Here is a 25,719-nt window from a genome sequence, read left to right as displayed (position 1 = left end):
TACTTTGCCCCCTCTCCTCATCCTTTTTAGTAATTAACAGTAGAGATAATAAGAAAAGAAAAAAATTACCGTCTGGGGTAGGAGCAGTCTCCTACCCTTTGCCCTCAGCACTAACTACTTAGGCTTATTTTTTATTATAGGATATTGAAACCATCCTTGAGTTTCAATGGATCAAGGGCCATTGGCTCAAGGGACTAAAGGTTTAGGATGTTTGATATTATTTTCTGGTCACTTGAGTTCAAAACAGCTAAGACCTTCACACATCCTTTGTGATGCTTGGAAAGTGAATCACAATGGGCAACTCAGACAAGAGAGTTTCATTTACCTGAATCAATTCAAAGTGTCCTCAATGCCTGTCCTTGTTGAATACTTTGCAATTTCCTTCCACCAACTGTTGAGTGTCTTATTTTGTTCTGATTTGCCCAGGGTCGTTATTGTTGTTCAGTTGTTTCAATTGTGATTAATTCATCATGACTCCATTTTGGAAGGGTTTTCTTGGCAAAGATACTGGAGTGGTTTGCCATTTCCTTCTCCAGCTCATTTCATAAATGAGGAACTGAGGCAAACAGGGTTAAGTGACTTGCCCAGGATCACATAGCTACTAAGTGTCTGAGGCTGGATTTGAACTCATGAAGATGAGTCTTCCTGACTCCAAACCTAGTGTATCCATTGAGCCACACAGCTGGACCATCACCAGTCATCTTGACTTTTGTCTTGCTATACCATACATTGGTATCTCTGGAGGAGACAATGAGGCTGATGACTTTATGCAGCTCTGCCTCACTTAAATCCAATTCATCGCAAGTCAAGACCTCACGCATGTGATCGGTCCTCTTCGAGAGTAAAGGATGATCAACATTATTTTGTTCTGATATCAAACCTGGGCTCAGCCCAGAACACCCTGAGAGCTATCACTGTTTAAAAAAAAAAGTGCATATCCTGAAAGTTCTACTGAAAGGTAAGACTAGGCTATCCAAGAGGGTAGTCTAATGTTTGGCTGGAATGATGGACCAGATCTACTAAGGCAACATTTAACAGGCATAGATGTAAAGTCCTTCACAGATTCAAAAAATCAATTTGTACAAAGTGGAAAAGCATGATTAGATAGCAATCCATCTGAAAAAGATATGTGGGTTTTAGTGAACTACAAGTTCTGTATGAGTCATCAGTTTGAAATGAAAGTTTTCCGCCTAGGACAGAGTTGTCCTAATTGGTGGCTATATGAGTGAGAACTCGCCTCAACCCACTATATCTTGCCAGTCCCAAATAATGCATCAAATCACATCCAGACATCTGCCAGGACACCTGAATCAACCCAATAGAGGGATTGTGTCGTCTGCCCTGTAACCATTGGTACCCTCCACACTCTCTCTCTCTCTCTCACACACACACACACACACACACACACACACACACACACACACACACACGTTTTCTATGCTCTTACTCTGGAAATAATAACCAAATCAAAATGACCATTGCTACTGGAAATGATATAACAATCTACTGGCACTCCCAATTGCTGTAGCTGCCGAGATCAAAGCTCTCTCCCCTATGTATGCCTACGTATATTGTATCCCCTTCTTAGAACATAAGCTATCTGATATCAAGGAGAGTTTCACTTTAGTATCTGTATATTCAGGGCCCAGCATTGTACTTACCATGCTTAAATAAGTCCTTATTGATTTACTGAATGGGTGGGTGATAGAAATGATTCAGGTAAGGTTGGATTTGATGCCTCCGAGCTCCTATCCAAATCCAAGGTTTTGTGATTCTGTAGAGTTGGAAGGGACCTAAGAGGTCATCCATTCTTCAATTACTTCAAATGACCACAAATAAATTCTAAAGTCCTTAACATGGCATTCACGGATCTCTGCACTTTGTCCTTCCTCCCAAATCTATGAGCTTTCTTGTCTTCTCCCCCATTACTCACATGAACATTTTCTATATTTGAGCCAAACTGGACTAATTGTTGTCTAGTATTTTCTTGACTCTGGGCCTTTGCTCACTTTGTTTTCCTCACTTACAGTGTCTTCTCTCTACAACCTCCCCCATCTCTGTCTTTTAGAAATCAAATACTAAATCAAATGTTACTATCTCCATGAAACCTTCCCTGACATCTTACCTCCAAACTACATTCTATTGTGTCTACATATCTTTTCCCCATCCTCCAGTAAGTTCCTTAAGACTCTAGAAAAGGCCCTCATGTGGAGTTCAATTGAACTATTGATCAAATATTTATTAAGAACCTATATAACATGCAAAGAACTATTTTTGGTGCAGGAATACAAAGACTGAAAAAAAATGCCTTGACATCAAGCTTTGGTTGTAAATCAGTAAGAATTTATTAAGTGCCTACTATGTGCTAGGCACCATGCTAAGTGTTAGGGATACAAAATAAAGGTAAAAGACATTCTCTGCTATCAAGGAGCTCAAAGTCTAATGAGGGAGACAACATGAAAACAACCATATACATATATACATATATGTGTGTATATATATATATATATACACACATATATGTTATAAATTGGAGACAATCAACAGAAGAAAGGGACTAATATCAAGGCTGATGAGAAAAGGCTTTTCATAAAAGGTACGATTTGACCTGGGACTTGAAGGAAGATCAGGAAGCCAAGAGCTGGAGATGAGGAGGGAGGGATTTCCAGGCAAGAAAGACAGCCAGGGAAAATGCCCAGAGTTGATAGATGATTTGAGGACCAAGAGAGCACTAAGGACTAGGGGCTATCAGGGGGACCTAAGCTGAATCTTGAAGAAAGATAGGGATTTCAAGAGGTGGAAGTGAGTAAGGAATGTATTCCAGACACAGGGGACAGTATTTGCAAAGACATAGAGATTGGAGTGTTAAATTTAGAGTAAAAACTAGCAATCCAGATTAGAACATATATTAAATACATTAAGACAAATAATACAAAAAGCTTCTGAAAAGGTAAATGAGAGGCAGATTGGTCAAGGCTGAAGAGTTTGTATTTTATCTTAAAGACAAAAGATTTTTGAGATTTTTAAGATTTTTGAGAGGGGGACAACATGATCAACCCAGTGTTTTAGGACTATCACTTTGGCAGCTGAGTTAAAGGATAGAGTAGAGAAGAGAGACTGGAGGTAGAGAGACCAATTAGGAAGATATTTCAATAACTGTTTAGGTGGAAGATGATTAACAGCCTAAACTGGGGTAGTGACATTCTAAGTAAAGAGAAGGGGATGGATATGAGGGATGTTGTGGACATACAATCAACAAGATTTGGCACCTAATTAGATATGGTAGAGGAGGGATATGGAAGACTCAATCCTAGGTTGTGAGTCTATGTTAGGGAAAAGATAAGAGTTCTCCCAAGAGAAATGGGATAGAATCAACTGAGGAATTAATTATTTCCACTTTGTACATATTGAGATTGAGATGCCAAAGGGAAAATCAGGTGAAGGTGTCTACCAGGCAGTTGTCAGTCAGTAAACATTTTTAAGTGCCTATTATGTGCCAGGCACCAGGCTAACATAAAGAAAGGTAAAAGATAGTCCCTGCCCTCAAGGAGCTCACAATCTAATGAGGGAGAAAGCATGCAATAATGAAGAGCAAAATGAACATAACCAAGAGAACAATGTATACAGTAATAGGAATATTGTTTTAAGAACTTTGACCAACTATGTCATTTTGACCATTATAAATTCTCAAATTATCTACAAAGCACCTATGAAGGAAGTTGCTATCTGGATCCAGAGAAAGAACTGATAAATAGAAGTATGTATAGAATGATTTCATATATATATATATATATATATATGCACACACATGCATATATTTTTATATATACACATACATATTTTTGTCTAATGGTAGCCATCTCTAGGGCAAGGGGGAGGGGGAAGGAAGAAAAAAAAGAAAGTTACAAGATAACTTTATTATAGATCTAAAAGGAATAGCAAGTCGTACTCAATAGATTTGCAGTTTCATATGTAATCATCTTTTTTTATTCTACTATGTTATGGAAATACTTGTTTTATTTTATAAATTAAAAATAAAATAAAATAACTATGTACAAACAAGCTATATACAGAATAAATTGTAAGTAATCCATAAAGGGAAGACACTACAATTAAGAGGAAAGACTTCCTGTTGAAAGCAGGATTTTAACTGGCACTTGAAGAACTAGAAGTTGAGAGAGCTTAAGGCTGGATATGTAGATATGGCAGTCATCTGCAGAGAGTTGATAATTAAACCCATGAAAACAAATGAGATCATTGAGAGAGGATTGGAGAGAAAAGAAGGCCCAGAATAAAGCCATGAAGGGCTTATATTTGGCAGGAAGGAGATGGATACTGTTCCCAGAAAAGGAAACTGAGAAGTGAGTTGTCAGATAAGTAGGAGGAAAGCCAAGAGAGAGCAATGTCATAAAAGCCAAGGAAGAAAAGAGCATCAGGGAAGAATGGGTGGCCAACTGTGTCAAGAGGCATTTGACTTGTTCAGTGAGGACTTAGAGGATAGAATTAGTAATGGTGGATGTATAGAGGGATATATAGAAGCTTCTGAAGAAGGTATGCAAAAATGCAATGGGCCGCCTCAGGAGGCAGTGAGTTCCCATTCAATGGAGTTCATTAAGTTGAGGTCAGATGGTCAATTTTCATTGACATTGCAGAGTTAGTTCAAGTATGAGTTAAATGAAATGACCTCCAAGATCCCTTATAATTCTGAGATTCTGTAATTCTGTCCAAGACCCTGTGGAGTAAACTAAGCTTTTTACCTTTTTTTTTTTTTTAGAAAGGGAGGAGGAAAAATCCATAATGGCTAGCATTCACACCTCCCTAAATACCCAAGACCAATTCTTAAGACAATAGGAACTTAGATTTACAGCTGGCTTACATGCCAGCTATCCAACCCTCTTAACTTACACAGAAGAAAACTGAAACCTGAGAGTTTAAAAGAGACCTCCCCAAATGGTCACTGGTAGTAAGTGGAAGAGTCAGGGTTTGAACCCAAGTGCTATAATGCCAAAGTCAGCACTCTTTCTGCTGCCCCACAGTGTAGTGTAAGGGTACAGTGGAAAGTGCATTGATCTGCAGCCAAGAGAACTAGATTTTAGTCGAAGCTCTGCCTCCAACCAGTTGTATGATCTTGGGCAAACTATTTCATTTCTTTGGGCCTCAGTTTCTTCATTTGTTAAGTGAGGGAGTTCAACTTGATCATCATTATCTAAGGTGTCTTCTAAAATTCCATTAATTTCTGTTACTTTCCCAGGGTTCTTCAAAAGTCAAGCTTCTAGTATCCCACATAAGGCAAGTCTTTGAACCCTGCCTAGATGCAAACCCCCAAAAGCCACAGCTACTCATCTGCCATCATAGAAATTAACCTAACCTGTTGGGAAGAAGGAGATCTGTTCTGGTGATCAATGCTCTCTGCTCCTTTCCTTCAGTGTCCCCACCTGACAATCACAGGATCACAGATTTGGAGCTGGAGGGTATTTAGAGATCATCTCACCAATCCCTTCATTTTACATAGAAAGGATGTGAGGCCCAGAGAGGTTAAGCTAAGACAAGGTCTCCATAGCAATTGGTGTTTATAGTCGTCTCTCTTTGATGAGCAATTCTCACATCCCTAGTTTGGTCACTTGGTGGATTTCTCTCAATCCTTTGGGCCTCAGAACCATTTTTACTGCCTTTGAGGCTGCTCCAGAAGGTCGGGCCATTCCAAGAGGCACCCGGGACTTTCTTTACAAGGCAACCCAGATCATTTGTCATCATGGAAGGAGCCAACGTAGCTAAGTTGGCTAAAGCAGCAAACACAAAAGCTCAGTTCTTTGTGGCTATACAACCTGCCAGTCACTGGGTAGCCATGACCTTGGCTCAGGGACAGACTCAAGGAGTGAGGATGAAGTGTGACAGAGGGCAGCAGCTGAGGGGGGTACTCCCTGAGCTCAGGAGGGTATATAGCATAAGGATCTGCCCCAATGCAAAGGTGTTCTGAGATACAGAAGGAAAAAATGCTGAGGTTTGGTTGTCTTTTTTGTGTATTTGTCTTTCCTTTGTGAGGCTCTTCCATAAAAAGGAAATTGACTACCATACTAGATTAGCACATGAATATTGCTCTCCAAAAGAATGGGATCCCATCCAACTTTCAGCCAGCTGACTTCATTAAACCACACCTAGTAACACTAAGCCTGGTGTTATGTTTCCCGTGAGGGAAGGGCAGACAAAATCTGTCTCCTTCCCAAAGGGATAGGATTTTCTTTTCCAGTCTGTTCTCTCTCTCTCTCTCTCTCTCTCTCTCTCTCTCTCTCTCTCACACACACACACACATACATACACACACCCACACCCACCCACACACACCCACCCACCCACACACACACCCCCCCACACACCCCCACACAAAACCTATTCTAGTGGAAGAGAGTTCTATTACTGTTATTTAAGACAAAGGTCAACCTGAGATCATGGAATTCTCTGAAGACTCTCTGATACCAAAATGTGTGAAAAACTATCTTATATTGTCCTAGCTTTCTTTCCAAGGGCCAGACTTTTATTTTTGGACCAGGCCTATGATTTCATTAGTATAGGGAATTCCCACTAAAGAACTGCCTTGACTAATGCCAATCAAATTAGATAATATTTGTAAAGTGCTTAGCACAGTGCCTGTATGGTACATAACAGGCACCCAATAAATGCTTATTCCCATCCTCTTTCTTCCCTACAAAACTTAAAAAAAGTTGTCTGGGGAACTGAGGTTAAATAACCTGCTCAGAGTCACACAGTCTGTATGTGTCACAGATAAGACTGGAACCTAGGCCTTTCTGACTATGAAGCCAGCTTGGAATCCATCCCACCAAGCTGCCTGTCAGCAAAACTTGACAAAAAATAATAAAATCAAATATTTTATATTGTCATGGGGTATGAAAAGAAAGCTCATAATACTGAACAAAGGATAAGGATTGCCTCAGGAAGAGGATTAGCAAGCAACTCTGGCACCCTGAGGAACCATGACAGCTGTGGTATGGTGGTGGTGGTGTAGATTTGGACATAGAATGCGTAGGTTTGAACCCCTGCTCTGACATGTACTACTTATAGGTAGCTAGGTGGCACAGTGGAAAGAGTGCTGGACCTAGAGTCAAGAAGACCTGAGTTCAAATATAGGCTCAGAAATTTACTATGTGATCCTGGACAAGTCACTTAGCATCTGTTTGCCTCAATTTCCTCAACTGTAAAAATGGGATTAATATCAGCACCTATGTTGAGTCTCAAGTGAGATAATATTTGTAAAGTGCTTAGCATAGTGCCTGACATATAATAGACACAATAAATGTTTCTCTCTCTCTCTCTCACACACACACACACATTTGGCCGTGAAATGAGTCATTTGCTTCCCCTTTTCTTGGTATCTTCATCTGAAAATGATGGGGCTGGAGTAGATGATCTTTAAGATAATCTCAAAAGTCCCTTTCAGTTCTAAATTCAGTTCTAAATTCTTATTTCCCTCCATGATGAACAAGAACCTCTGGCTAAAGGAGGGAGGAAATTGATGTCACTCCTACCAGGTAGGTCTCAACCACTACTCTTGCTCTTGCTGGGTTGAGCTGGGCTATTATGGTGACAGCCATGGTTTCTCACGACCACCACCCCTCAATGTGCTTGTAACATTTTCACCTTGTCCTCATTGGCCTTGTGCCCAATATATTGTGCCTCATGGGACCTTACAGATATAGAGCTGGAAGACATCTTAGAAATCCTCAGATAATAGATTTCAAACTGGAAGGAACTTTCAAAACCATCTAGTCCAACTACCTTGTTTTGCAAAGAAGAAAACTGAGGCCCAGAGAGGCAAAATGTAACACAATTTCTACCCAAGTGTTTTGCCCAAGGTCACATCAGTAGGAAGTAGCACAGCCAAGAGTGGAACTCAATTCTTCGGACCTACAAATCTAGAATGTTTTTCCATCGCACAAGTATCATGTTCAACCTAGGATGTGGTCTCTTGAATTCTACATCATGATGATGATGATAGCTAACCTGTATAGAGTACTTTAAAACTTACAAAGCACTTTACAAATATTATCTTGTTGTATCTTCACAACAAACCTGTAAGGTCAATTCTATTATTATCTCCATTATACAGATGAGGAAACTGGAAACTAACACATAGAGAGATTAAATTACTTGGCCAAGGTCACACAGATAGTAAGTGTCTTAGGCCAGATTTGAAGTCAGGTCCAATGCTCTATCCAGTTGCTGTCAATTCTTTGAGCCTGGAGAAGCAGGTTCTCCCAGGAGCCTCACCCAAAACCCACAGAACGCTATGTATTAAACAGGTATGTTGAAAATATGTTTATTGAGTCATAAGACATTCATTTGTTTATTCATTCAGTCACTCAACATTTATTGAGTGTTTACTATGTGTCAGGCACTGTGCTGGGCACTGAGGACACAGAGACAAGACAAGATACCCCTGCCTCCTGGCTTCCCTAACTTCCTTCAAGACTCAGTTCAAATTCTACCTCTGCAGGAGGCTTCTCCCAGCCTCCCCCAGTGCTAGTGCTTTTCTGGGATTACCTTCCATTTATACAATAGAAAGGTAGATAGATGGATGGATGGATGGATGGATGGATGGATGGATGGATGGATGGATGGATGGATGGATGGATGGATACATTCATAGATTAATAGATAGATATATACCTTGTTTATACTAAATTGTTTTCATATGGTCCCTCACCATTAGAATGTGAGCTTCTTTAGAGCAGGGACTATGTTTTTTGCATGTCCAGTACTTAGAACAGTGTCTGGCATATAGTAAATACTAAGTAAATGCTTGTTGACTCACTGACTGACTCAGGGAGTTTACATTACATTAGGGAAAACAACTTGTACATACATAAGTAAATAAAATTATGTACAAATAATAATAGCTAATATTTATATAATGCTTTAAGGTTTATAAATTACAAATATTATCTCATTTTATTCTTTCAACAATCCTAGAGGGTAAGCGCTATTATTATTCCATTTTATAGATGAAAGAGACAGGAGTTAAACAACTTACCCAGGGTCACATAGCTAGAAAGTATCTGAGGCTGGCTTTGAACTGAGGTCTTCCTGACTCCAGGGCCACTGCTCCATCCACTGTGCCACCTAGTTGTTGCAAAGCAAACACAAAATAATCTCAAGGGGTACTAGCAACTGAATGGAATGAGGTAGTACTTTGACTGAGTTTTAAAGGAAATTAAAAGATTCTAATGTTTAAAGCTGGAAAGAATCTTAAAAATTATCTTCTCCAGGCCTCTTAGTTTACAGATGAAGAAACTGTGGTCCAGAAAAAGTAAATGATTTGCCCATTGTCACATTATTAATTAGTAGCAAAGCTGGAGAAAAAAACAAATTTTTAAAAAAGTAAAACAACAACAACAATCCTTGAGTCTCTTAGCTCCTCAAGCCTAAATCCTTTCCATTCCACACAGCTTCCTGCCTAGGTAAGCTAACTGCCCGTCCAATAGTATTCTGAGTGGAAATCAGATTTGGTTGTTAGAACAAAAAAGCTAGAACAAAAATATTTAGAACTAACTATTGATCAAGTATCAAACTGGGGGGAGTGGGAACGTGGGAATCCAATTTGGGGGAAATTGTCACTGAAGAGCCACAGCTAGGACTAACCTCCCACCAAGTATTCTGCGTATCATTTTCCCTTCTCCATTTTTTCCATCAGAACTTAGCTGGATATTGTCCCCCTCCTATGGGACTTTGTCAGTCAATATACATTTATTAAGTACCTACTGTGTGCCAGGAATCAAGTTAAGTGCTGATGATACAAAGAAAGAAAAAAAAAGTCCCTGCCCCCAAGGAGCTCACAATCTAATGGGGGAAGTTGTTGTTTTTGTTTGGTCGTTTCAGTCTGTTCGACTCTTTGTGACCCCATTTGGGGTTTTCTTGGCAAAGATACTGAGTGGTTTGTCATTTCCTTCTCCAGCTCATCTGACAGATGAGGAAACTGAGGCAAACAGGGTTAAGTGACTTGCCCAGGGTGACACAGCTATTAAGTGTCTGAGGTTCGATCTGAACTCAGGTTTTCCTAACTCCTGGCCCAGCACTCTATCCACCGAGCCACCTTGTTGTTGTTTGACTTTTGTTCTTGAAGAGGACCAATGACATCACAGGGTGATGTCTTGACTCATTCATGAATCGGAATGAAATGAGGCAGAGTTGCACAAGATCATGTCTCACTCTCTCTTCCCAAGTCATCAAAGTCCAGTGCCAAGACAGAAGTCAGGATGACTGGCAATGGCCCAGAATGCAGTGGATGACCTTGGTGTTTTCAATGTCTGACCAAGCTCTAAGACTCCACAGTGCCTCCTTCAGCCACCTTCATGGCCAGTGGAACAAATTGTTCTCATCAGCCCATTCTTCCAGGGGGAAGAAGTCTTCACATGCTTAAGGTAGCTACCCCCCTAACTCACCACAAGTTTGAGGCCTGTTGGTTACCCTCAACCTGGTTTAGCCTATGCTGAGATGGTTTACCAGGATGTGGTCACTGTGCATGCTTCCTGGAGACAAGTGAGAGTTGAGTGCCAGGTAGACAGCAAAGGTGGAAGAATACCCCTGAAAAGGGCTCTCAGCAAGCCCTCACAGCAGAGGTACCAATCCTCCTTGAACACCCCACGGCACCTCCTAGCTGCCCAAAGGGAAAAGAGAACATATAAAAAGAATCTATAAAGAAGGAGCAGGGAGACTACCAAAATGTATATGCTATCCTATAGTTATGTAGGAAATTATGAAGGTGTCTGCCCTGGGCCCCCTCCTTAAATAGAGAATGTAGGAGTTCTCCAATGACCACCCTCCACCTTTCCAATCCAGAGGGAGGGGCCCAATGGGCAGTGGGGGGTACTGAGGAGGTATAAGTTTGAGATGTGATCTTGTGGGAAGATGAGTACTGCTAAGTAATCAGCTAAACAGCCTGATAAACTCATAAGAGTTAAGGTATTAATGCCTGGGGCAGCTAGGTATAGCTATTGGATAGAGTGCTAGCTTGGAATCAGGAAGACTCACCCTCATGAGTTCAAATCTGGCGTCAGACACTTACTAGCTATGTAACCCTGAGTCAGTCACTTAACCCTGTTTGACTCAATTTCCTCATCTGTAAAATGGGCTGGAGAAGGAAATGGCGAACCACTCTAGTATCTTTGCCAAGAAAACCCCAAATGAGGTGATAAAGAGTCGGACAACTGAAAAATAACTGTGCAATGAAATTAATGGCTCATAATGAACCCATACTACTCCTCCCAGATCATTTTTCTGTTTTAATGAGTCTTTCTTATCTTAACTAACAAGAGGTGAATAACATGGGAAATTAACACACTGTTACAAGGCCAGTGAGAGAATTATTTGGGGGATGGTGAGACTTTTCAGTGGCCCTCATATCACACTAGCTCCATGACTGCCTAATCAGCCTATGTACATAGAAGGCTGATCCTGACTGGAAGCAGGCTACAGACCAGAAGACATCTTCCTCTTTCTTTGAAAATGCATTCATTTAAAAAACATGTATGTATGTATGTGTATGTGTATACATACACATACATATGTGTATGTATACATACCTACATATATGTATACATATCCATATATGTATGTATATTTATATAGAGAAAGACTAAGATAGAGATAGAGAGATAGAGAAGTTAGATGAGATAGCCTCTGAGGTACCCTCTGACTCCCAATTCCATAGTTCATTTATTCAATTGTCAATAAGGTCTATCATGACCTTATTTTCCAAGACAAAAATTAATAAACTGATAAAGGATATTCTTTTGAAAATTATCATTAATATTGAACATTTTTTAAAATCTAAGCTATCTCAGAAAACCTGGAGTCCATTATCACCAAAACCATCCTTTATGCTAGAAGTTAGGGTAAAGATAAAGATTTTTAAAAACAGTGTCTCTGTCATCATAAAGCTTTTATTCTACTAGGAGCATTACATCTACATACAGGAATATTCTATAAATTAAAATATAAACACATAAAAAGATAACATTTGTCTATGGTTCTGGGAGGCCACACGGCCTAAGGGATGGAGGCCACATGGCCTAAGGGATGGAGACCACACAGCCTAAGGGATGGAGGCCAAGTCTTGGAAGTTAGGAAGATGTGGTTTCAAGTCCTGCTTCTGACATCTATGAGCTGTGCGGCCATGAGGAAGTCACTTAAACTCTAGGCAATTCTCCAAGACTCTGAGTCACAGACAGGTTGTTGACCAATATTTGTGGAGTTTCCACACTGAGAGCTCCTTATATATCAATGAAATCAGAAGTCCAAGCCAACCAAAAAAAAGAAGTGGTCTTTTCAGACTTGGCCCTACCCTGATTCGGGGGCCCTGGTCTTCCTCCTCATGGCCCTCCATGATTACATATATATATATATATCACCCTAGCTCTGGCCCCAGTGGGCAGAGTAAAGAGTAGCCTCCAACACCTGGATTCTCGACCACTGATGCAGGAAAACAGCAATCCTTGAGAAAGAGATGTCAAGGTCCAGTAGGACACAGTTTTCCATCAAAACACTGTAAAATGAATAGAGGTTCACATGACGTGTACCTCTTGGTATGTGTTTGTTTTTTTAAGACAGCGGTCCACATATCTGTAGTGGTACTTGCACATGGGGCGAAGGGGTTACCATGGCAAATGCCATGCATTTTTTTGGTTGAATAGCAGGGTAAATAAGGATGCAAACGCAGACTGTTCTGTTGCTGTGGAGATGCAACAACTTGGGCCTTTACCTTTTAGGAACATGATTTTATTTTATTCTTTGGGTTCATTACCCAATGAGGATTTTATGATCAGAGCTTCCACAGGCAACTCTGTGCTAGTTTAGATTTCTGTTGCTATAATAGCACTCACATAATTAAAAGGTTTCTTTGCCATTGCATGAAAAACCAAAAAGGTGGGATGGATTACAGAGAAATGCAGATTATTAAAAAAAAAATGCCATCTTCTCTGTGGCTATCCTAGACAGGATGTTAGTGGTGGAAAGTCAAACTGTTCTTTATATGTGAATGTAATAGTTGCATGAAACATATATACATATATAAAATCATATACATATGTAATCCTATATATAAACATATATATGCTATAAGGAAAGAAGGAAATAAGCATTTATTAAGTACCTACTCTGTGCCAGGCACTATGCTTAGTGCTTTACAAATATTATCTCATTTAATCCTCACAACAACTTAAAGAGGTGGTTTCTAGTCTACCTATAATCCTTCATTTTGTTTGAATATATAGGATAATTATCTCCATAAGCTGTTTTTATTTTTGCTTTTTTTTTTCTTTTTGCTGGAGGTGGGGAGGCTAGGGTCAGGGTTCATCTACTTGGATTAAGACTTGATCAATCATGTTCTTGTTTTATATTACAATATCAAAGAAATTCAGAATTAGAAATGGCCACTTAATCCACCCATACCTGAGTACAAATGCCCTCTACAATACACCAAATGAGAAATCATCTGACTTTACCTTGAAGGCTTCCAGTGCTAAGAAAACCACTATATCCTAAAGCAACCCATTTCACTTTTTGACAGTTCAAAGTTTTGTTTTTGTTTTCTTTTGTTTTTTTTTACATCGAGTCTCAGACTGCCTCATTTCCACTTCCTCTCAACTGCTCTTAGTTCTGACTCTGGGCCCTAAAAGAATACATCCAATTCTCTCCTATAGAAATGTCTTTCAAATACTTGGACAGTTATCATGCTCTTCCCACCCTTTCCAAATTTGTTTCTTCCCAAAACTAAATATTACTAGTTCTTTCCATCAATGCTCATATGGTATGAATTCAAAGACTTTCACCATCCTGATTATCCTCTTCTGGAGGTTCCACAGTTTATAAATATCCTTTATAAAATACAATGTGCAAAACCGAACACAACATGCCAGATGTAGTCTATAAATGGCATAATTTAATTGAATAATCATCAAAGTATTTATTAAGGTACTGCTATCATCAAGGCGCTATGCTAGACAGTGGATCAGACAAAAAGATAAATGATGTTGTCCCCAGCCCCAGGGAATTTATTATCTGGGAAATAAGACATTTACACAAATAACTGGAATATAAGACCTAGAATTCCTCACTCATAGCCATAGAAATAGATTCTAGATCTGGCCAGCCAAGAACCAGAACTGAGCTGCCATCAAAGTGAAAACCTATTAGGTGATAAAGCAAGAGGCAAGGGAGAGCTAAGAAAACGTGGTTAAGTGCAGTGCAAATGGTCCTTGGAACAAGGATTAAATCATGAGAAACTTCCATTTATTTTTGTGTACCTTATTCAAAATCATCCAGAAACCACATCATGCAGAGTGAATCTGGTAAGCCAGGCTGGTCCACATTTATAATGGTATTAGTTGAATGGAAGGCAGTGTATTTTTGTGAGGGACAGTGTGGTACAGTGGAAAGAGCCCTTCACTTGGGATTATGATATCAAAGTTCAAATCCTGTCACTGGCTACAGCTAAGTCACTTTACTTCTATGAATCTGTTTCCTCATGGGTCAAGGATATTATACCTACATTATTACCCACAAAGCATTTTTTGTGAGAAACTGCCATAAAGAAGAGGGAAAGGCTGAAAAAATGGACTAATCATCATAAGATGTCAATGAAACAGGGGCCAAAGGCAATAGTGATGTCCAGGATATGGAAAGATATGCTGGCAATATGGCAGCAAAGGGATCTGAGAGGGCAAAAAGAAAACAAGGCCCAAGGTCATAAAGGACAGCAACACATATTATATCCTAAAAGGTACAAAACATTTTGTGCTCAGTGATCATTTGCCCCACCTAGAAAGTGACTCTGATCCATTGTCCTTGTTCCTCTGAATCAGTTTCAGTCATGGACAGTTCCTATCTTCCATTACTATCTCCTAGATGATTTACAAATCAACTTTTTTAAAGCCTAAGAGGGTGATATACTACTATCCAAGAATAAAGGAAGGTAAGAGAAAGAGAAAACCCTCTTAACTTTCCCCCCATGGAGCTCCTAGATGGAGATCTCTAAGGCAATGCAGGAAAAATCCAGCAAAGGTCACTGGGTTAGAGATAGGGTATAGCTAGTGCAGAAAACACCTGGATGATCACATTCCCACATTTCAGACATTCTATTTCTAATAATGAAACCAAAGATTGCCAACTCTTGCTCCCCTTTGTGCTATTTTCCTCTATTAAAATATAAGCTCCTTGAGGACATAGTCTGTCTTGCTTGCTTGTTATTGTTTCCCCAGCACTTCTCACAGTGACTAGCATAAAGTGCTTAATAAATGCTTTTTCATTCACATATATATGTATCTCTAAGTATGTATGTGTGTATATGTATATAGATATATATTATACATATATATATGTGTGTGTATGTGTATAGACATGCGATTTTTTTAGACTATATGCAGGCCTTTACATTTATCTTTGTGGTTATATGACCTTGACCATTATGGGGAGGAGGTGGAAAAGACTCTCTAAAAATATGCCACACCCCCAAACCCCTCCAAATACCTATAAAAAATGGCTCCAAACAAATTCTAAAACAGCAGAACCCACAAAAAGACAGAGTGAAACAAATTTCCAGCCAAAGACAACCTGGATGGTTGATCGGAAAGGTATATCCCACTGGGCGGGGAGAGGAGCGCAGTTCGACGTGCAGAGACCCTCCAGCCGGCCTCAGAGGGCTGAACCACGGGCAGCTGTGGCAGTTTCCAGACTTCTCAACCCATGAATGCCAAAGACAACTTAGAAGGTCAATGGGAAATGTCTGTGACTGCAGTGAGAGAAGGAGCTAGGTCTCCCACCCCTGGGGCCATGGCTGTTTCCTGAGCTTCCGGCCCACAGACTGAGGGGGAGTTGAGTGGCTGATCAGAGGGAGATTACAGGGATCTCTTTGCCAGTGCTGAGGCAGGAATCTCTTGTTTTGCCTGTACTTGGATCTGGGTCACAGTTCTGAGGGGCGGTCCTGGGGTGAGGAGGAATGCTGGTGTGGTGAAGCTTGTTGTGGCGGTAGAGAGAAAACACCTCGCCCCTTATCATAGCACCTTGGAAGAACTGAAAATTTTCAGGTCCCTAGAAGTATCTCTGAAAACAGCTGTACAAACACCCAAAGCTTGAACAGTACATTTTCCACATTGGAAACAAACTTTTACCTTAACAAAGAGTTTAAAACTCTAGTAATTGGCCGGGATCATGATGAAGAAGTGCAAAAAGAGTCAGACTGTATTATCTTACTTTGGTGACAAAGAAGATCAAAACATACAACCAGAAGAAGACAACAAAGCCAAAGCTCCTAAATCCAAATCCTCCAAGAAGAATATGAATCAGTCCCAGGCCTTCGAAGAGCTCAAAAGGGATTTTTGACAAGCAAGTAAGAGAAATAGAGGAAAAACTGAGAGTTCTGCAAGAAAATCATGAAAAACAAGTCAACAGCTTGCTAAAGGAGACCCAAAAAAATACTGAAGAAAATAACACCTTAAATAATAGCCTAACCCAAATGACAAAAGAGGTCCAAAAAGCCAATGAGGAGAAGAATGCCCTAAAAAGCAAAATTGGCCAAATGGAAAAGGAAGTCCAAAAGCTTATTGAAGAAAATACTTCCTTAAAAATTAGAATAGAGCAATTGGAAGCTAGTGACTTTATGAGAAATCAAGACACTGTAAACAAATCCAAAAGAATGAAAAATTAGAAAACAATGTGAAATAACTCATTGGAAAAACAACTCACCTGGAAAATAGATCCAGGAGAGAGAATTTAAAAATTATTGGACTATCTGAAAGCCATGATCAAAAAAGAAGCCTAGACATCATCTTCTAAGAAATTATCCAGTAAAACTGCCTTAATATTTTAGAACCAGAGGGCAAAATAGAAATTGAAAGAATCCACTGATCACCACCTGAAAGAGATCCCCAAAGAAAAACTCCTAGGAATATGGTAGCCAAATTCCAGAGTTCCCAGGTCAAGGAGAAAATATTACAGCAGCTGGAAAGAAACAATTCAAGTATTGTGGAAACACAATCAGGATAACACAAGATTTAGCTGCTTCTACATTAAGGGACCGCAGGGCATGGAATATAATATTCCGGAGGGCAAAGGAGATGGAATTACAAGCAAGAATCACCTACCCAGCAAAACTGAGTACAATACTGCAGGGGAAAAAATGGTTATTCAGTGAAATAGAGAATTTTCAAGCATTCTTGATGAAAAGACCAGAGCTGAATAGAAAAATTGATTTTCAAATACAAGACTCAAGTGGAACATGAAGAGGTAAACAAGAAAGAGAAAATCATAAGAGACTTATTATGGTTGAACTGTTTACATTCCTGCATGGAAAGATGATATTTGTAACTCATGAGACTTTTGTCAGTATTAGGGTAGTTGGAGGGGAAAAAATTATATGTACATATATATAGATATAGATAGATAGAGGGCACAGGGTGAGTTGAAAATGAAGGGGTCATATCTGGAGAATAAAATTAAGAGGTGAGAGAGGATTATACTAGAAGAAGGAGAAAGGGAGATGTAGAATGGGGTAAATTATCTCACAAAAAAAAAAAACAGAAAAAAAAACTTTCACAGTGGAGGGGAAACAGGGGAAGGTGAGAGGGAATGAGTGAATCTTATTCTCATAGAATTTGATTTAAGGAGGGAATAACATACATACTCAATTGGGTGTGGAAATCTGTCTTACCCTACAGGAAAATGGGGGAGGGAGGGGACAAGAGAGTAGGGGGATGATAGACAGGAGGGCAGATTGGGAAAGGGGGTAATCAGAAGCAAATACTTCTGAGGAGGGTCAGGGTCAAAAGAAAGAATAGAATAAATGGGTGGGTGAGATAGGATTGAGGGAAACAGAGTTAGTTTTTCACAGTATATCTACTATGGAAGTGATAACTGCACATATATAACCTATATTGAGTTGCTTGCCTTTTCAAGGAGGGTGGATGGGGAGGGAGGAAGGGAGAAAATTTGGAACCCAAAGTTTTAAAAACACATGTTTAAAAAAATGTTTTCACATGCAACTGGTAAATAAGAAATACAGGAAATGTGGTACAGAAATCCATCCTGCCCTACAGGAAAATTGAAGGGGAAGGGGATAAGAGAAGAGGTGGGGGAGAGATAGAAGGGAAGGCAGACTAGGGGAAGGGGTATTCAGAATGCATGCCATCTTGGGGTGGGGGGAGGAGCGAGATGGGGTGAAAATTTGGAACTCAAAATCTTGTGGAAGTAAATGTTGAAAACAAAAAAAAATTAAAATTACCATTAAAAAAAGGATTAGGGGACAAAACCTGGCTTTACTATTAATCCTGCCTGTGTAACTTTGGGAGAGTCACTTAACCTCTGCTGAGTTCTGGGAAACTGGTTTGTGAAATCTTGTCATTTTTATGTCCTCTCTTGCATCTGTCCCCTTCTTCCCACTCACACCATCACTTCCCTAGTTCTAGCCCTCATCACCTCTCACCTGGACCACAGAAAGAGCCTCCTAATTGATTCACAACCCCCATGCCAATATTTACTCCATATAATTGCCAGAATGATTTTCCCACAGTCTGACCATGTCATGACCATGTCTGCTAACTCAATAAATTTGAATGGTTCCCTATTACTTCAAGGACCAAAACTACTCTCTATTTGGCATAATGAGCGCTTCTTCATCTGACCACAACCTAAAAAGGAGGAATGTGTAATGAGATTGAAAAGGTAGATTGTCTCTTCTGCTATCCCTAAATTTCTACAAAAGTCCTCAACATAAAGCAGGAATGATCATGGGTTCTTGAAAACTATGTTAATGAAGTGTACACTCTGGGTCCAACCCAAGGTAGAAATAATCAATAAACATTTATTAAATGTCAGCTATGTGCAGACCTCTTCCTACTTCCCACTAGCTTTTCTTTGCATGGGGTGCATCTCTCAATATAATTTTTCTCCTTTCCCTGTGTTATCTGGAAACTAACTTCTAGTATGGGGCAAACAAGAAATTTTGTGCCTGTGTCCGAAGAGCAACTTAAATTTAAGAGGCTTATCACTAGAAGGATGATAAAGTTCTTAAAAATTTTATATATCAATTCATGAAGACTACCACTGACTAAGCTATGAAGGGATCTTGATTTGAGTCCATGAAGAGAGTATCCACAACAACATCATAAATGTAATAAAGCACCAAAGGAAATGCCCTTGTATACTGAATTTGAAGGAGATTTAGAAGATTTTTGCAAGTAGTAATAAAAGAAGTAAGAAAATCTAGGACTTTAAAGGGTTGCTTTCTGTTGTTACAGGGTCCATTCTTGCATCATTTTTCTTATTTTGATATATTTGTATGCAGAACATCACAAATGTGTATGAAGGCTAAGGTATTAAGTGAAGCACCAAACTGCCATTTACTGATAATCATGCCTTTTAGTCTTCTTTTGGAAGAACCACAGAATAAATACAATTTTTCTTTAACTTCTTCAACTAACAAAAATTATTTGGGCTATACTTTTAAAATGGCATTACAACCATTAAAACATTTATACATGTTTCAGTTAAAGTTAGAGTAGTTTTCTCTTCTTGCACTCCTGTAAATGATGTGTGTGTGTGTTCTTTATAAGTTAAAAGGACTGACCTGATATTCTTCATGAAATAAAGCTAGCTTTTATCCTTCAGAAAAAAAAAATATGCCACACATTACAAAAGGTTAAGAGGTATACCCAAGAGAAAGAGATAAATATGCTTCAATGCCTGGGTATTTGCCTGATTTAAACTCTATTAAAAACCTAAGCTAATTAATTGAAAAAATGTAACAAAATTTAATTTCAAAAAAGAAAACCTATAGACCATAATAAAAGCTAGACTTGGGAAATATGGACTCTTCATCTTCAATATGCTTAAAAAAACTAATTTGATAAAATTGTGGTTTCATGATAAAGAACATGTCAAAAACCTTGCAAAATTACAAAAAAAACAACAGCCATGATTCCAAAGAAAAGATAGAAAAAGACATCTCACCCTACTCCTTTCATCCATGGCCATGGAACATCATGTATATTTTCAGACTTTTTCAATGTATTGATTAGTCTTGCTGTGGGGGGTGGGGGAGAGGAGTTTCTCCTTTTCCTCTTTTTTTCTTTTAGAAAAATATTTGTTATATGGGATGGCTCACTGGGAAAGGGCAAGACAAGGAATATTAGGGTTATAAAAACAAACTATTTGTTAAGTCCAGGATTTAAAATTTTAAGAATTCAAGTAGGTCAATTAATTAATTTTGTGATGAGAAAGCAGAGGCCCAGAAATTTAAAGCAACTTAACAAGTAGTAAGTAGTAGGAATAGGATTTAAACCCAGCTCCTCTAACTACAAATCTTTTATTCTTTCCATGACATAAGACTAGATTTTCTTTTAAACATCTCTAGTAGCAACATTTAGGAGAAATAAGATGAGGTCAAAGACAGTGGCAAATAATCCACATAAATAAAAATATTTCTACCAGCTTTTTTTTGTAGTAGCATAGAACTGAAAACTAAGGGGATGCCTATTAGGAATGGCTGCCATTTGAGCTACCTCTACCAAGTTCACCTCGAAATGTAAAAACCACCATCCAAAAGAAAAAAATAAGATCATTCAAGACTAATAGGAGTAGTACACAAGGGAGGCTAGATGCCCTCTATCACTTCAGCCTATGCCTCTGCAGTTGTGAGCTCTACCTCCTGCTTCTAGTTCAAAAGAGATCAGCTACTGCCATAGCATCTAACCAGGCACTCTGAACCCCCATTTCTGCAGCTCAATCATCTTCTAAACTCTTTGCCACTGCATAGCTCTTAGCACAGTGCCTAGCACATAATAGGCATTTCATAAATGTTTATTGACTGACTGCATCTCTACAAATGCCGCTCCCACCCTAGGACTAGCCACCACTCCACTGCAGCTGTCAAATGCTGCTCCAAAGCTCCAGGAGACTTGGTTACCAATATAACCTTGAGAAAGTTGTTTTATATCTCTGGGCCTCTGTAAGATGAGAGGGTCCAACAAGAAGATCTCAGGAGTCTTTTCTCTCTTTAAATTTATGACTCAGTAACCTAAGGAATAAAACTTTTACAGAAAATGAATGCTATAACCTCATTTCACATGACACAATAATACCAAAGGAAAAATAAATTGAACAATAAGAACATTAAAGAATTAAAGAAAGAAAAATTCTAATTCATAAAAACAAGAGACCAACAATTAACAACAATTAATAAAAGAATATAGAATATAGAATTCACATAGAATAAACGTTAAGATCAATAGAAGCAACAAATACCAAAAAAGTTGTAGCTGAGCATTTAATAGTGAAAAAAAATTGAAGAGCAATACCATAATGTAGCCAAAATTTAAAAACTACTGTATATACAGAATAAAAAAAGTCCTAGAAGAGAGAGTGAGAATATTAAACATTAGACTAACTAGAATTCAAGAAAGTATCAAAAAGAAAGAAAAGAACAAGCATCATTTTTGAGGAACTAATGGAAAAAGTTTCCCAGAAAGAAGAAAGACTGTAAACGAATATACTTTAAGCCATTGCTAACTACAGTTAAGATCACAGAACAAGGCATATGTGATTTATAAAGTGAAATAAAAGTAATCAAATTAAACAAAGGATTTGTGTGTTATGATTAACAAAAAAATGAAACAGTAAGACATATCCATGAAGTTATAAATCAAATGACATTTAAAAGTGGCAAGAAATAATTTCCAAAAAATAATCTAGTGATACAAAAAGCAAACTCCTATTTTTAACAAAAAGAAGATCAAGCTGCAGGGAACTATTAAAAATTAGTAGTTTAAAAAGCAAATCTAATTATATTTCTTAAGCAGTTTTGGTACTAGAAATCATTATGACTAAAACCAGTTTCACTCACTTCAGACCAAGAACAAAATATGAAAAAAGGCAGAAATACTAGAAGAGAAATCTAACATTTGTAATATTAAACGTCGATGGTCTGAATCCCCCTATTTAAAGAAAAAAAGGGTTAGAGAATAAATCTATCTACGTTACTTAAAGGAAATTAATTTGATATAAAAAAATAGAGAAATTATAATTTAAAAGTTGGTCTAAGACAGGGGTGGGGAACCTGCTGCCTCGAGGCCACATGTGGCCTTCTACTTCCTCGGATGTGACCTTTTGACTGATTTTACAGAACAAATCTTTTTACTAAAGAGATTTGTTGTGTGAAGTTTGGATTCATTCAAAGGGCTACTCTTGAGAACCTAGACGGCCGCATGTGGCTTCAAAGTCACAGGTTTCCCACCTCTGAATTCTCTAGTATATGATACTTTCTCCTCACTCACCCAGTTACCACCCTGGTGCAGAGTCTCATCACTTCAAACCTGGTCAGCCTTCTTGTCTCAAGTCCCTCCCCATTCCAATCCATCCTTTACTCGGGTGTCAAAGTGTTTTTCCTAAAGCACAGATCTGACCATGTCACCTCCCCACCCATCCACAATAAACTCCAGTGACTCCCTATTACTTTTAGTAATCAAATACATTACTTTTAGGATCAAATAGAAAATTATTTGTTTGGTGTTTAAATCCTTTTATAAATATGTCCCCTTCTATCTTCTTAGTATGTATGTATGTGTGTGTGTGTGTGTGTGTATACTACATTTTACTCCCTTATTTCCCATCTGAGATTAATCTGTTTATATTACCAACTTTCAATGCTGTGTTTGAATAATTTATATTTTTGGAAATCATCATCCATTTATTTAGCTTGTCTACTTCATTTGTATGGAGTTGTGTGCAATATTCTTCTATGTTCTTCTTAATTCTTTTTTTTGTTTGTTGTGATTGCTCATTTTTCATGTTTTCTTTTGGTGATATCCTTTTCCTTTTTGGTTTCTTGTTGAAGCTTGTCAATTTATTGTTCTTTTAAAAAAAAATTTTTAAATCCCCTTAGAATTTGTTCTGTGAAGTTTGGATTCAGTCAAAGGGCTGCACTTGAAGACCTAAAGGGCCACATGTGGCCTCAAGGCCATTGGTTCCCCATGCCTGGTAGAGATGATCTGTAGAGGTAGAAACAAGATTTGACAACAGATTAGAATGTGTGGTGAAAGCAAGCAAAGAGTCAAGGATGACACTGAGGTTGTGGTCCTCAGTGGCTGAGAGTATCATTGTGCCTCAGACAGTTAGGAAGAAATTCATAAGAGGGAAGAGTTTAGGAGTTAATATAATAAATTGTTGTGGACCATTGAGTTTGAAATTTAGTTAGTGATGTGGGACTGGAGCTTAAAGAATAGATGACAACTGTACAAATAAATATGAGAATCATCTGCATAAAATCAGTAGTTGAAACTTGAAGATCACCAAAGCTGATATTATAGAGGAACAAGAGGGAAAAAATGAAGGCAGAACCTTGGGAGATACCCATGGTTAGCGATGCTGACCTGGGTGAAGATCTAGCAAAGGAGAACAAAAAGGAATGGTCAGGGGAGAGGGCAGACAACCAGAAGGGAGCTGTGTTATAAAAACCTAGAGAGGAAATAATAATCAAGAGGGTTAAAAGTTACAGAGAAATTAATAAGGATACGGACTTAAAAAAAAGGTCATTAGGTTTGGCAAATGAGGGATCATGGGGGGCACAGGTAATTAGTTGAATGGTGAAGTTAGAGACTACATTTCAGGGTTAGAAGACAGTGAGAGGTAAAGAAATAGAGACACCCAGTAGAGACAGCTTTCTTAACAAGTTTAGTCAAGAAGGGAAGGAGAGATTTGGGGTGACAGTGGGGATGATAATATCGAGAGTTTTTAAGTATGGAAGAGATGAGTGGTTTTGTAGGCAGCAGGGAATATAAGGAAAGACCAACTAGGGATGATAATTGGGGGAGGGCAATCTGGAAAAGATGGGAGGGGTGGAATCAATGTAGAGGAGTTTGCCTTGTCAAAGAAAAGGACAGCAACATATGACAGGGAGTAAAGGAGGCAGATAGTGGGAGTAATCCAGAAGAGGAATTTGGCAAAGTGTGATTGGTGATGGGACAAGGGATTTGAAAGTAAAGAATGGCAAAGAGCTGAACTGGTTCACTCTGGGTAGAGCAAGTGAAGGGAATAGGGTATAGCCAGTGTATAGGTGATGATCTGGAAAAGAACTGAGAGGTGGTGGCAACTGGAAGTCATAGTGATGTTAAAGAATAGAATTAACGGTTCTAAAGCATGGAGAAAGATGGAATGATAAAAATCTTATGATCCAATAAAGGAATGTCAGAGTTCATGAACATGGAAGTAGAACATTTGCAGATGATGGCTAGATCAATGGTATGACAATCTCTGTGGGCAGAGTGGAAGAGTAGGTTAAGGGAACTGAATAGACTGAGGAACTGAGATATTAGGGTAGTTGAGGGAATATCAGCATTTATGTTGAAGTCCCCTAGTACAAGGGCAGGAGTTGGTGCAGAAAGAAAGACTGTGAGCCAGATATCAAACTCATTGAGGAAAAAAGGAGGCTATCCTGGAGGAGAGGGGGTGTGTTATATATATATATCAGCCACCAGGATCTCGATTGGTATGATAAGTTTGTATAGCATGCAACTCAAATGAGGGGATATTACTGAATGAAGGAAGTAAAGGGAGAGCTTGGAAGTGGCAATGGGGAGTAAGGAATCTTCCAATTCACCTACCATGACCAGTGAATCAGGAGTAAGAATGAAAGTACAACCAGTACTCCAACACTATAAATGGTAGTGAGAAAAATTATGTCATCAGGAAGGAGTAAGGTGCCAGAAGATGGAAAGAGTGGGAAAGGAAAAGGTCTGGGATGAAAGTAAGTTTGTTAATTATAGAGTAAACATTCCAAGTGGCACAGCTGAAGGCAGAGGCAGATCTGGAGAGGAACGTGGTGGGAGGGGTAGGGATGAGAATAAGAGAATGGACAGTTGAAGGAGGGGAATGAAGTTTGTATATCGGCAGCCGGTGATTAAGAATCACTGGAATGGGGAGAGTATAAGGGAGCAGTAGTATGCTAAGCTTTGAAAAATGAATCTGCACATAGTATCAGGTTAGAAAGAGGTCCAGTGAGGGAGGCAGGTATATCCTTCTTCCACATCCAACCTCATGGCAGGTGGCAATGCTGTATCCTATGAAACAGGGGAACCTGCCTCACAGAAGTCAGTATCATGCAGTGGTAATGCCTTGGGAAAAGTTAAGAATACAGAATAGATAGTAGGTCAGAAGTAGTAGAAGGTGTAGAAAATGAGCCAGCTTGTAGAAGTCCCTGGGAACAATGATGGAAGACAGGAGGTAGATGACTGAGTGAGGTCCTGCAGATGGCCCATGGAGCAATGAAGAAAGTTCTGGGGCAAAGACAGAAGCTGGGGCTGGTCTCAGGGGTTCCGTTTTGAATATGCTGAATTTGAGATGCCTACAAAACATCCAATTGAAGATTTCCAAAGACTTATTCAGGAAAGAGATGAGTCATCAATAAATTACTCCCCAGAACACCTAATCTAAAAGAGTGAAAATACACCTGTTCCAGGAAATAATGTTGGGAAAGTGAAAAGCCAAGAATGGGATTCAATATTATCTGAAGTCTGAACAGTAGGGAGAGGAGAGAAGAGAAAGGAAGAGGCAAGATATACCTAGACAATAGATATTTACTTAAGATTTTCTCATAGACAACAGCTAAGGGGAGTTTCTATTTGCATCACAGTTTTCATGGAAATCTGATCATTATAAAGCAAA

Source organism: Vombatus ursinus, unplaced genomic scaffold (genome assembly GCF_900497805.2).
Source record: "Vombatus ursinus unplaced genomic scaffold, bare-nosed wombat genome assembly UNPS02008961.1, whole genome shotgun sequence".
Classification (NCBI taxonomy): Eukaryota; Metazoa; Chordata; class Mammalia; order Diprotodontia; family Vombatidae; genus Vombatus; species Vombatus ursinus.
Note: the sequence above shows the minus strand (reverse complement) of the source record.